General features: G+C 35.2%; 1 long non-coding RNA gene across 1 annotated transcript; it reads left to right on the top strand.

The window, feature by feature from the left end:
* Window positions 1-957: 957 nt before the first annotated feature.
* LOC135327358 (uncharacterized) lies at window positions 958-12,833 on the top strand. Its single transcript, XR_010387474.1, has 3 exons — window positions 958-1,043; window positions 7,848-8,025; window positions 12,520-12,833. It is a non-coding gene; the product is annotated as an uncharacterized LOC135327358 (long non-coding RNA).
* The last annotated feature ends 384 nt before the right edge of the window (window positions 12,834-13,217 follow it).

The raw sequence follows: 13,217 nt of genomic DNA, 5'->3' as shown, positions 1-13,217 counted from the left end.
TCTGTGCATCAAGTTCAACCACATCTGCATAAAACAATTTTATAAGATCTCCCCATTTAAATCAACATGAAATCATCAATTGTAACTCCACTAATATCAGTCTAACATTATAATGCAGTGGCAATTCATTCCTGCTTGCCACTGCTGGCAGGCCTAAGCAGCACAAAAATTATTGAGACAGATGCAGAAGTAATCAGTTATGTCACGTTATTGATGCATTCCTGATTAGTCCTTAATGAGGCAGAATTTCTGAAGAGGGAGTACTTGTCCCTAATGAATGTTTCTTCAGATGCCAGATTTGTTTGGCTTATACACCTGTTTTCCTTATATGACCTGCTATCATTAATTACTACTTATAGGTACACTGGGAAAGCAAAATGCTTGGAGCAACAGTGGTTCAAAGATCCTACTTTTCCTTAGAATGAGAACAGAGCCTGTGGTTAAATAGAAAGAATGAGTTTCGGGGAAGTGAGTGAGGTTTTAACTCAAGTTACACAAAGAGAAAAGGGGAGATAAAAAGTACGATAGAATGGTTTTACACAAAATAAAGGGTTAGTGGTCATTTTGATGGCCCACTGATTTTTTAGCCAAACAACCTACTTGTAGTTTTTCCCTCATTCTCTTCAACTCAAAAGCTGGAACATAATTTACCACATGCCAAGTTTGCTCAGTTCCCAGTAAGACTGACTGGTTAAAGGACTGATAGAATATGTCCACAAGAGGTTTTTTGAGGGTAAAGCTGAACATCCTGGTTACGGAATGGTTCCACAATGTGACTTGAACAGTGGAATCCAGAAATCTGTGTTATGTAACAATAATTCCTCTGGTGGGAATGGGAACATATGGACACATAAAATGGGATTCAAAGTCATGATTTATCTGAACCTGAGAATATGAAATGCTAAAGAGACCTTTTTTTTTTTTTTTTCCTCCCCCATGATTTATAGCATCTCTACAGGGATGTGTATGGAGAAATCAAGTTTTATTCAAATGCTGAGCTAACTAGATGAGAACCAGTTCTGATTTGGAAGCCTAGTAATGATGTAAGTATAGGTTTATGCCTAAGCTAATACAACACTTTCTCTTTGTTCACAAACAAATGTAGTCTACTGTTCTGTCTGTAACATTTTTTTCTATGCAGTAAGTTCGCATCTTGTAGCTGCAAATTCATAGCTAAAAAGTGGAGCATCATTGCTGATTTTAAGACTTATGTAGAAATGTATCATAAACGAATAAATTCAACTTCTCTGTCTATGTCAGTATGACTGTATTTAACTAGGAGAAATGTCATGGACAGCAAATGTTCTTTCTTCTATTGTGGGAGGACCACTTGTCTTATTTGTGTCAATTGGGGACTTTCATATCTGCAGCTTTCTAATCTGTGCCAAGTATACAATTGCTTCATGTATAGACAAAAGCATTTTCACTGCAGGAATAATCTGGAATATTCCATAAGTTTATGGGCCAGTTCCTTGTCACTTCCAGAAGGTCTATGGTAGCATTAGTCCTCTTTAAAAGAAGTGCTCTTGGAAGCCATGCAATTAAAAAGTACCAAGAGGTACTTCACTCGGAACAGACAGAGACAGCCTATGCCTCACTTCTGCATGCTTGTAGACCAGAGCAGTATTTCCAGAGTGTATGTGTATGTATTTGTATACCTATAAATTCCAGAAAAGGAAGAATAAGCAAGGGCTGTAGAGCAGCTGGGATATCTGGGACTATTAGTCAAGTGGCCAACAAGCGGTGGGCTCCATTGCAGTTCTTATATTCTCAAGAGATGAGTATAAAGAGGATGGCCAAAGTCATAGAAATCATATCTCGTACGACAGATACCAAATCCCCGAATACCTCCCCTTCGGTAATCCTGTACACTTTTTGTGGGAAATTGAGAAAATATGATTATGTCAGTTGTGGATGGGAAAGTGGAGAAAGGAGGTACTCTGTATTTCAGGATGGTGTCATTCAACCTAGAGCCCTGTGTGGAACTATCCATTCCCTCGTTCCCCACTTTTCCATTCAATGACCTCACAGGCTCTCCTGCCTGTTCAAGCCAGATTGTAGCATGCACTATGGTCCTTGCACAATAAACAGGTTTACTGAGTGCAGGCAGATGATTTATGTATTAATATTTGCATTATTTCTATGGAACTTGGTACTCTGCAGCTATACATTGATAGAATTGAACTTCTAAATAGAGAAGAAACTTTTTGTTTGACTAGAAATGTGAAAGCTCCATTTCTGTATCCTTTTTATAATAGTGAGGACACTTATTGTCAAGAACCTTCTTTAACTACTAAATGGGAAACAGGTGCTAGAAAATCTCTTCATGTGTTGTCTTGGAATCTCCTCTCACTCCACCTCATCCTGTGAAGATGTGTTTGTTCTGGTGGCCAAGCAATAATTCAGTGTTCACTAAGTATATGTGTTCAGTATTTTGTTATCAGCATCATACAAGAATCAAAGCATGGACAACTTCAAAGTTAGACCTATATTTAGATTGTATTGTTAGAGTAATTCTCTCTCTCTCTTTTTTTTAAATACTATTAATTTGTCGTAGGGTAACCCCCCCCATCAGAAGGAGGAGAAATGATGGCTGAAATTTTAAGAGCCATCCCCCAAGTTTTTTTCTTTTAATAGTTGACTTCTTCCCTTAAAACTTCACCAGGAAATTGTAAAAAGATATTAATTTACTATTTCATAAGGTCACAGTCACAGGTCACAAACAAGCAAAAAAACCCCTAGAATGTGCCATCTCATTTGAAATATTCCATATCTAAAACAACATTTTTTTCAGATCTAATCTAACAATAGATTTTAAAAGGAACCATACATTATCCTGATATCATACTGGAATAAGAAATTTTAAGGAAAAAACAATTAATTAGCAACCCATCTTATAATGATAAACTTATATAAATATATGTATATGCATTTTATATAATATATTTATAAATACAATAAATACTTTTGAACCTTCATGAATAAGCAGTGAAGAGAAATAAGAAATAAGAAAATAAGCCTTTTCTCTGTTCCTTTCCTTTCTGCTCCTTTCTATTCTCCTCTCCTCTCCTTTTGCCTCTTCCCTCCTCTATTCTCCTCCCCTCTCATCCTAGCTCTATTGAAACTTATGGAAAAACTCACAGTGAATTTGGTGGGTTCCAAATCTCATTCTTGAATGTTTGTGATTTTCTATTTCTAATGGATGTCTTTAAAAGGCAATAGACACAGAAGAAGAAAATTAGCCCTGGTGAATAAGTTAGTTTGCTGCAGTGGAAAAATAAATTCATTTTGGAACTTGGAAAGCTTTAGGGAAAAAGAACTACAAAAAAAGCAAATTAGCCTTTTCTTGGCAGTAGCTGAAAGCTTCCATTTTAGCAAATCCCTCCAATGCATGATCCACATAAGTAAAAATCTAACTAGAAATTCAGCTTTCAACATCCAGCTAATATTCTTATATCTGAAGCTAACTGTGGCCAACTACAGTTCCTGCACCATCAATCTGTTTACCAGTTATGCTTCCCCCATAAATGAATTGTAGTTCCATCTACAGTAAGAACTTGAGATAATTGTTTGAAAACAGCAAGGAAAATCATGATGTTTTATAGGTGCCAGAATTTCAGATGAAATAATGGCTAAAATTCAGTTATGCTTGCTTTAAAATCTGACAGGTATTTAAATGCCACCGTTCCTTCATTTTTCAAAAGGCTTTTCCCAGCCTTGACACTATTCTAAGCTGTACAGCTTGTACTTGATTCTAAAAGCTAAATTATACCATTTAGCGAAGCCCCGAGTAGACACAATTTCTTCTGTTGCTTTGGGGTTCCCAGAGGAAGAGCCTACATTATAGAATAATCTCGTTAAAGTACCTGAAAGTTATGGAGGTGAATAGAAAGGTCTATTTCTACATTTTCCAAACAGGATATTTGAATCGTCTGACCCTTGTGCCTACTGCGGTAGTATGAACCTATGTATACACGCACTTCTGCTGGGCAGAAAAGCACCAAGACCAGGGCTGCACAGAGTTCATAAAGAAGGAGCTCCTAGGTAGAATGTCACACATTTTTTCAGGTTTGGGGGACAAAATTAAAAGTGTATGTGTAGAGTGATCAAAAGTCTTGATTATGAAAACATAAAGCACACGAGAATTTATAAAAGATCTTTGAACGGACATAAGCAGTATTTAATTTATTAGCTTTTTCAGAGAAATGCTTCATCAAAATTTACTTTTGGATGGCCTATACAAATCATCGTGATTCAAAAATGAATTTTTAAAGATTTTAAGGAACTACAGTTGTCTCTTACTTTCCCATTTCTGTTTTTCACTCAGAGTATTTGAAAATACTAGTGTAAATGAGAAGTAGCATAGGTAGCATGAGAGTAAGTCATCGGCATGAATAGTATATGATTACTACAACTGTTTTTCAGAGTTATAAAAGTTTCTGAGTAGTATAAGCAACCTCATTAACCCAAAGACCGTTGTTGACCCCTCTTGTTCATGCAGAATTAAGATGATAAATCTGCCACTGCATGCACATTTGGAGAGAAGCATGAACTACACAACACTTGAATTGATATAAATTGATACTAATCTCTTGCGCAAAAAAGTTGACAGGGAAATGAATCCAATTTCTAATCATTTCAACTGCTAATGGCCATCTCTCTGGTCCAGATGTGTGATACATGTCTCTAGGAGCCTGCATCGAGAAAAAGTGGGTCAAAGAGCTGACAGCCTCCAGCTGTGATAGAACAAGAAGACAATAAAGAGTAAATATAAGAAATTTCATTTTCTTTTTGGAAATTAATGATATTTCTAATCTCTGACTCTCTATGTATCTGTGCACCTGTGTGATCCTGACTCTGGCCCATTTTTTTTTTCTAACTTCTTTTGACCATATGCTTTTCCAGTCTTGGATGATCTTCATCTGTTTCTAAGTGGAGCGAAACAAACGTTTGGTTACCTTCGGTCACTAAAGTGATTTTGATATGATTGCCTAATGGTTGCTTCTTGGTGACTGAAAGGACATTGCTTAATAATAAATTTAATTGTTAATATTTAATTGTTAATTGTTTTAGGTTTCATTCTAAGAGTAAATTTTATACATATTAAAGAGCTCAAATACTTTTTTGTTTTGTTCAGGTAGAGAGAGTGGTTTCTAACTTAGTTCTATGACCAGCCACAATACTGAGTGAATTGTACTGTAAGGGAAATGTCATCCACCATTGCTCATCAGCTTCAAAAATATTCATTTGTGAAAAATAAGACATGAAATGAAACATGAGCAATGGCAAAGGGTCTTGTGGATATTTCTTGCAGAAGCTTAAAGGGAGATACTGAATATGTACACTATTTCTGATTGCTAATCTGATGGTTGTCTGGTCATCCGAGAAGCATAAGGGAACATCTTGAAAACTGCCAAAATGTTTCCTTTCCAACTGTCCCTAAAATGGCAAAACACGCTGTGCAACATTGTAAACAAATTGAAAAATTAATAATACAAATTCTCTATCAGAATAGTATTTGTAAATGAAGTAGAAACATGTAGACCATGTTAAGTTTACATTTAGGATTTTAACATATAATGGCTAATAACTTTCTATCAGAAAATGAATTGCTTTATTTAAAATAAAAAGCACCCAAATTGAAATATTTTAAAACTGCTAAGAAATCGTTTGTTGAAAAAAATTTCTAAATTGCATTTTTTATTTAAGAAAATATAATGAAATTATAAAACTAGGAGCCAAAAAGTCATTTGAACTGCTTTGTATTGGATTTTTCTAGTTTTCAGATTGGAGAGGGGTATTGCTTTTGATCACTCTTCCTTTGCATTCATTGTGTTTAATCATCTCATGTCTGATTTTCTAGTGGTTAGCATAAAAGAGCTGATCCCACCAAAGTTTTACAACTCACTTCCCAAGTTATTCCTCAGTTATTAATTGGTGAGAGATGGTAATTCAATAATGTGAATTTTATTTTAATTTACAAAAATACAGACTCTATGTCCAGAAGGCTGGAGAGAAATTTATATAGCTCTTAGGCATCCCTTAAAATTCTGCTCCCCAAAATCTAGCTGTTGTTACTGTCTGAAGCTGTTATTACTGTCTAGCCCATAATTGTCTGTTACAGTCTGTTATCACTGTCTTTCTGTCCTGCTATAGGATGTAAATTTATAAATATCATTCCTGTGATCATTTTTAAAAACAATACTTTAATTTTTGCTTGAAAAGCCAGGTCAGCCATAGTTATCTAGTTGCTATGGAAGCTTACTGGTTTATTTGGTGTTTTAAAATATGCCATCACAACATATTCGTTGTTATACAGATGAATGTATGGCAAACAATAATATGTATATGAAAATTTAATGAAGGTAGTAATAGTTTATGTGTCAGCTCAAGGTGACAGGAGGCACTTATCTAATTCTGTCATTATAGCTAATAATAAATTACACTTCATAAACAGGGGCAATTAATAAACTTATCTTACATATATTTTCACAGAGCTTTCACAGTTAGTACTAAGTGGTTGTAGCTAGGGGAAATTCTGGCATCACTAGAGGAAAAATATATACATGGGATAAGGGCTTTTTAATATATTTATTTGTTGTAACACAAAGAGTCATAGAAATGTAGGCTGGAAGGGACCTGGGAGGGTTAGCTAGTCTGATCTGCAGTATCGGTGCTAGGTTGTCCAGCTTTGGCTTTGCCTAGCCAAGTTCTGAAAAGCCTCCAAGAATGGAGACTTCATAAAATCCCTGGCCAGCCTGTTAAGTGCTGCACTACTTGCCTGGGTATGATGATGATGATGATTATGCTGTATGCTCTGAAATTCTCAAGCCACAGTTTATGGCTATTTCCCCTTGTTATATCATCTACCACAAATTCCCACAAAAATCTGCTTTGAAAATGAATTTTGGTTTTGGCATATATACACAACATAGTTCTTGTCAAGTCAATCAGGCTTTAGGACATAAGTCACAATCTGAATCCATTAAATAAGTATTTTAGGCTGTACTGTAGGGTCAGTTATGAACCTGACATATGGAAAGTGGAAGACACGAAACAAGCATTTGGTTCTGGAAAATGAACAAACTGGAAGAGAATCCAAAATATGTTCTGCCCTTTCGTCAGAAACATTTTATTTCTTTATGTTTCAAGAAATGTCTTCATAATTTGAAATGAGAATATTTTTTAAAGAATCTAAGTGCATCCAAAATTGTGTAAGACATAGTTCTTGATTTTAATGTTAATACCATACTGGCACATAATGAAACATTGCCTCCTGTTCTGCACCTTCCTGATAATTCCTTTCTTCTTCAAATATCAGTTAATTGATCATGTAAGAAATCACCTAAGTCAAGGAAAGTAGGACTGAATTACTACTTTCTGGGAACTTCTAGCTCCATATTTATTATGTTTTACTTTGCAATTTTTATGCTAATGATCTTGTTTATGGGCAAAGGAGAAGCACACCTTATATATATATTTGTACAGTAACGTACACACTTCTTAATTTCTACCCTTTTTTCCTGTTGTTATGCTCATCCTTCTGTTGCTAGTCTGAGTCTTAAGGTTGGTGGTTTTATTCTGGTGGTGGTTATGGGGATGTTATGGTGAGCTGTCAGCATCCGGAGACCTTCGCTGGGAGGAATATGATGTTCACGTTGATGGCTCCTTTTTCCTCACTAAATGATCTGCTTGGATGATTTCCATATGCTTGCTAATGTGCTTTTACACCTTTTTTCTTTCTTCATTGGTCTGCAGCTCCACGTTACATCCAAATTTACTATACATGGTGCCTTTTATGTATGTTAGCTAATACTTCTTTGTTCTCCTTTTTATCTCTAAAACAGGATTTGTCCAGCTCCAGATGTGCATTTCTTTAACTGAGAGACCATGGATGAGCAGTTTATAGCCATGTCGTCCCCAGTGCCGAGCCTGTGCCCCATCTTTTATCATCCCACGCCTGTGCTCCTCTGCACTGCACCCCGTGTCTCCCGTGCTCAAGGTCTCTGCTGTCACCCCAGGCCGGTATGTCTCTGCACTACATCATTATGTCAGACTGGTAAATATCTCCTTGTACACGGAATAAGTGCTCCTTATTGCTGTCTATATAAAACTATGGTTGTACCATACAAAGATATACAAAAGTAAAACTAATCCGCCATAGACACTCGATCGGTTGGAAACTGCTGTCACAGGTAAAATAGGTAGAACAAAGCTGCAGGCAGGTTAAGAAAATTTCAGACAGATAAGCCTCAGTCCTGAGGCCTTGCAAACTCAGTGCAAAGTTTATGGACTGTTACTAGCAAAGGAAATACCCTATTACAGGTCTACATGGTTGCACAATGCAGTATTTCTGTGAAGCTAATTGGGTTTGTAGCAGTGTTACTTAGAATTAAATTTAATACAATAGTGCCTCATCAGCATGGCATTCATTTCTATAGTAAGGGAATAGGGAACACCAATATGTAACATAAAAACATGAACTACTTCTCAAGATCATTCTGCTTTCAGCTCATGACATTGCATTGCAGCAATATATTTCATGCAAAATAGATTGCAACACTTCCATTACAGGAATATATCATATTTTCAAGTTGTTGTTATACCTTAAAGTAACATCAGTTGTGACCTTCTTTCTCTTTTAAGAGGAAAAGGGTAATAGATTCATATCAAGTACAAAAAAACTTCTGGTCTTATCAGCTATCTCTAAGTGTCCAGGCAACTAGAAAATATAAAGAAATGAAATTAAAGCATTCCTTATTTTAGTGCTATGAACAGTACTATAAAAATTCTATGACAGAACTATTATCAGTTTTCAGGAAATAATTTAGTCTAGACTTTACCACTGCAAGTTTAACATGTATCATTATGGAAAGCCAGTGAGAAAATGGACAATTAAAATTCAGGAAAATTCAATATTGGAAAATTATAGTGAGGTCAAAAAGAAATTAGAGAAGACAGCAAATATTAGCCTTGGAAATACTGTCTGGGTAGAAGCCCAGTTAAAAGATTTTCTATATGAATATCTTAGTATTCAGGACTGAGTACTGTGCAGAACAAAAACAAAGAGAAGTAAAAGAGGACAAGAGAAAAAAATTTTGTACATCATGAAACAAAAGACATTTGTTAATTCTAATAGGGTTTGAAGAAGACACGGAGTGTGAATGTGTTGTAATTTGACGTGACTATCACAAACATTTTAGAAATATTAGTAACTTTGGAATATTTTAGAAATATTAAGAAATATTTGCCTTTCTAACAGCATATTTACTGTGTTCTGTCCGCATTCACTGTTCTTCTGGGCAAAATATTTGCCAAAATGCTGAAAACATCAGCCTCGTCCATATCCAGGCACATACAAGCGTGCACGCTTATGCCAAAGGAGCAAACACATATCTTCTGCAGGGATGAGGAGAGAAACCTGCTTTAATATGTCTTCAGTTTCTGAATGCAGTGCAAGAAGGATCGAGAAGTCTGAGCAAGCTCTACAGGATACTTAAGAGTAGTTCAACTAGGCAGCAAACATTAATCAGCATTCCCCACTGTGCCATCAGCTTGCACATCAGTACATGCAATACTGTAGGTCACTGTCTCCATCAGCAGGAGAAGAAGAAGAAAATTCATTCCTAGCTTCCACTTCAGCTTTAATGTATGAAAATCTTTGTTTCCAATTACCCTGTTTTTGCAGACATAAGTGTTACATAAAGAACTACTCAATGGCCTCTTTAAAGTCAATTATACAATTCCCATTCTGCAGTGAGACTAAGGTTTCGTTTGAAATTGAGAACAATTTAGATGAATTAGTAATAAAGGATATTCATCTATAAAAAGGCTGAGAATAAGAGAATGATTCTTTATACTAATTTTAAGCAATCCCAGCCAGCTGAAAGGACACCTATTTAGTAAACATTAATTCTGGTTAATGAACCAGCTTGTTCATATCTAACAAGCAAAACAGTTGTTAAAAAAGACTTTAAATTGCTCTAGGTTTCAGAAGCAGATAATGCTCCTAAGAACTCTAGAAACCAAACTGAGGCAATTTAATAGATAATTTTACAAGCTCCGTTGTTTCTATTGAAATCCATCCAAACTTAATTTTCTTTTTTCTAATAAAAGTGTCTGGAAAAGGTAGAATAATGTCTGCAAAATGTAGACTAATTAGTGTCATCATTCCTATGAAAGATCTTAGACATTTATTATTGAAAAGATCAGTCTGGGGCTACATTATAAAACCCAAGCTTGGTTACAGAAAGTCAATAAGTTTTCATAAAAACTTGCAGGAACTCTTGTAAAAGGTTGAGTTTGTTTAAGCCCTAATTAAACCATTTGTGTTTTCTGGGGGATTACATTCAGGAACACATTAACTGAAACTAAAATTAACCTAGCTTAGCTTATTGTAATACAATGCAATTTATTAAACAAAATGAATATTTTTTCATAAACATTCACAGCTGAAAATGCCAATGTTAGAGTACTTGTGATAAAACCTTAAGGTTTTAGCTACTTTTTGGCAAAATTCCAAATGGATAACAACATTTTGCAGAATGCCTGCAGAACGTCTAATTCTTCTCTCATTCTAAATAAGGTGCATATTGTGTCCTTAACTGCTGTGCCACTTTGCTGTTCTAATAACTCCCACCCCCCAATCTGGGAAGCAGCACCCCGCTGGTGTATCCCCAGTCCACCCCTAAAGGATGTGTTGAACCTCTTTTAGGAAGAACTGAGTTCAAGAGGTTTTGGTGAATGTTTGCAGTTCTCAGAAGGCTGATTGTGTCACATAATTGCATTTTAATTTAAAGAAAATTAGTAATAATCAACTAATCTTATATGAATAGGAAATGCAGAATTACACTTTTAAAATGATATTGTAATCTAAAATTATAGTGGTCCAAAACATCATCTTTCTAGGCCAACACCATATTGCTTTAAGCCACTAGCAGGAAAATTGCAGCAAGATTTTTAAATAGAATTTAAAGATAATTCTTCTGTTTAGCCTGTATGGATTTATTTTTACAAAAAGCCTCTTAATGTGATAGTATAAGAGTTATATAATATTTATTGTCAAATTAGGTAATAGTTATATAATACATAATAGGATTTATATTTGCATGACTTCAGGACTCTTGATTAATTCTACAAAGTTGGAAGAAAATAAGTTCACCTTTCTCTTCCTCTGCAGCTACAGATTCTGTTTTTCTTCCTAAAAGAAGAACATGTAATTTCAGCTGTTTTCTTTTGTATGCTTAGCATGATTTCTTAGACTACTGGCTTACCCCATGGCAGGACTTCATCTGCCTTTTCCTAAAAACTCAATTATTATCACATGACGGCCAGCACAACATGCACCAGTATTTAGAAAGCTTTAGGGCACCCATGTTATAAAACACTACAAGCCTCTTACTCACACACATACATTTTAAGAGTTATACTCTAAAGAAATAGTGGAAATTGGCTTTGAAACGTTTTTCTTCTCAAGTATTTCCCATTAAAAACTACAAAAAAAATATTATTTCCCTTCTTTACAGTGTCATTTTGAATTTTCAAAGAACACAAAAGAACAGTAAAGAGACAGACATTTAATTTAAACAAAATTGCTAGATATTGGTTAAAGGAGATATATATTTTTTTCTTCTGTTTTTAGTAGGGAGAGCATAAGAAGGAGACATAAGGTAGAAGGCAAGGAATGTATTCTTTTGGGGGGTTTTGGCTGTTTTCCTCTCCATTTTGTTTTTTTTTTTTTCCCTTTTTTGAGTTTTAATTTTGAAAACCTTAGTCATCTTCTGAAACGGAAAGAAAATAAGTTTGAAGAGGATTAAGTTTATATTTTTTTCATTTCAGTTCTGTCATTTGGGCTTGGATCAGAATAATTTACAGGGGAAGTCTGAAAAGAAGTGATATCATCCAGACTTTTTCCTTTTAAAGAGCATTCGGCAGCCTCCTTCTTCCCTTTGTGAAAGCAGCTAAAAGGAGTTCATTATCCATTTCTTCCTATCACAGTCTTTCCCAGTTCAAGTATTTTGGATCGCCCTAGAAGACTAATTTAGTAAATGTTATTTCACGGTCCTGTATGCAAATTAGCATTCGGAGGTACAGCTGGGATTTCTTGTACACAATAATGTACTCTCTTGGAAAAGGCTATTTTTTATTAAACACTGTAAATATGTTTTAACTAGCATGGAACAGCTATGCCTTTGAAATAGCCTAAGGCAGTGAAGTGCTTTGTGACTATTTGGCATGTGAAAGGCTGTGTAGATGGAGAAGCAGGGACACTTCCTAGCTTCCCTAAGGCATCAGCGACTGAAGAGCTGACCCTCTTCCCAAGTCTTAGTTGTTGTCCTCATGCAAGACGCCGCAAAGCAGAGCAGTTATTGCAAAGTTACCTGCAAATCTTAAGTCATATTACCCTTTTGAAAAGGGGTCGAAGTTCAGCTCACATAATAGTATGAAAGTAATTGTCATTGCCTAATATTGATTCAGAACTAAAAGTCAGAAACAATATATAGATCTTCTTTCTTACAGGACTCTTATCTCATTGCTGTGAAAATCAAAAGGCACAAAAGCCACAGCTGTTCCCCTGAATGGCAGATACAAGCTTGGAAGGCACTATGCAGACACCTATCACGCTCTTTTCTGTCTGAACTTGTGTGCATCTGAAAGTAATGGTTTCAGAAACCACTTCGACTGCCCAAAGGCACCAAAGGTCTCAGAGTCTTTCCATTCCTGCTTGTTCTCCACAAAAACTTCATTACATTAAAACATATATGTGGGTATATACATATGTATATATAATAAGTGTGTATAAGTGTGTATATACATAGATACAGATATGGAATAAAAATACTTTAACACACAATAATTATTTACTCATAACCTTATTAAGATGAAAGTGAAGAATATTAAAATTTGAATATTTTCATCGATCATCTGTAGTTATTATTCACTCTCATTGTGCTGTTTAGAACCATTGTAATATAGACTACAGTCCTACAATAATTAGGTGTTTCAAATCAGGTGTCTGCACCTATGTATAAATGAGCTCTTTCACAAAACCTTCATTTCACATGAAAAGTATAGAAAATGAGAAATAATGACCAAATGTATAAGAGCAAATCTCTATTTCCTCCTACAGCTTTGTAAAATTCCCTCACTTAACCAAAAATGCTGTTAGTAATAACAAATAGGTTACAATATTTTTCGCCAGTCATTTCAGTGCAACA

The sequence above is a fragment of the Dromaius novaehollandiae genome, chromosome 2 (genome assembly GCF_036370855.1).
Source record: "Dromaius novaehollandiae isolate bDroNov1 chromosome 2, bDroNov1.hap1, whole genome shotgun sequence".
NCBI lineage: Eukaryota > Metazoa > Chordata > Aves > Casuariiformes > Dromaiidae > Dromaius > Dromaius novaehollandiae.
This window is presented reverse-complemented; position numbering and strand designations above follow the sequence as displayed.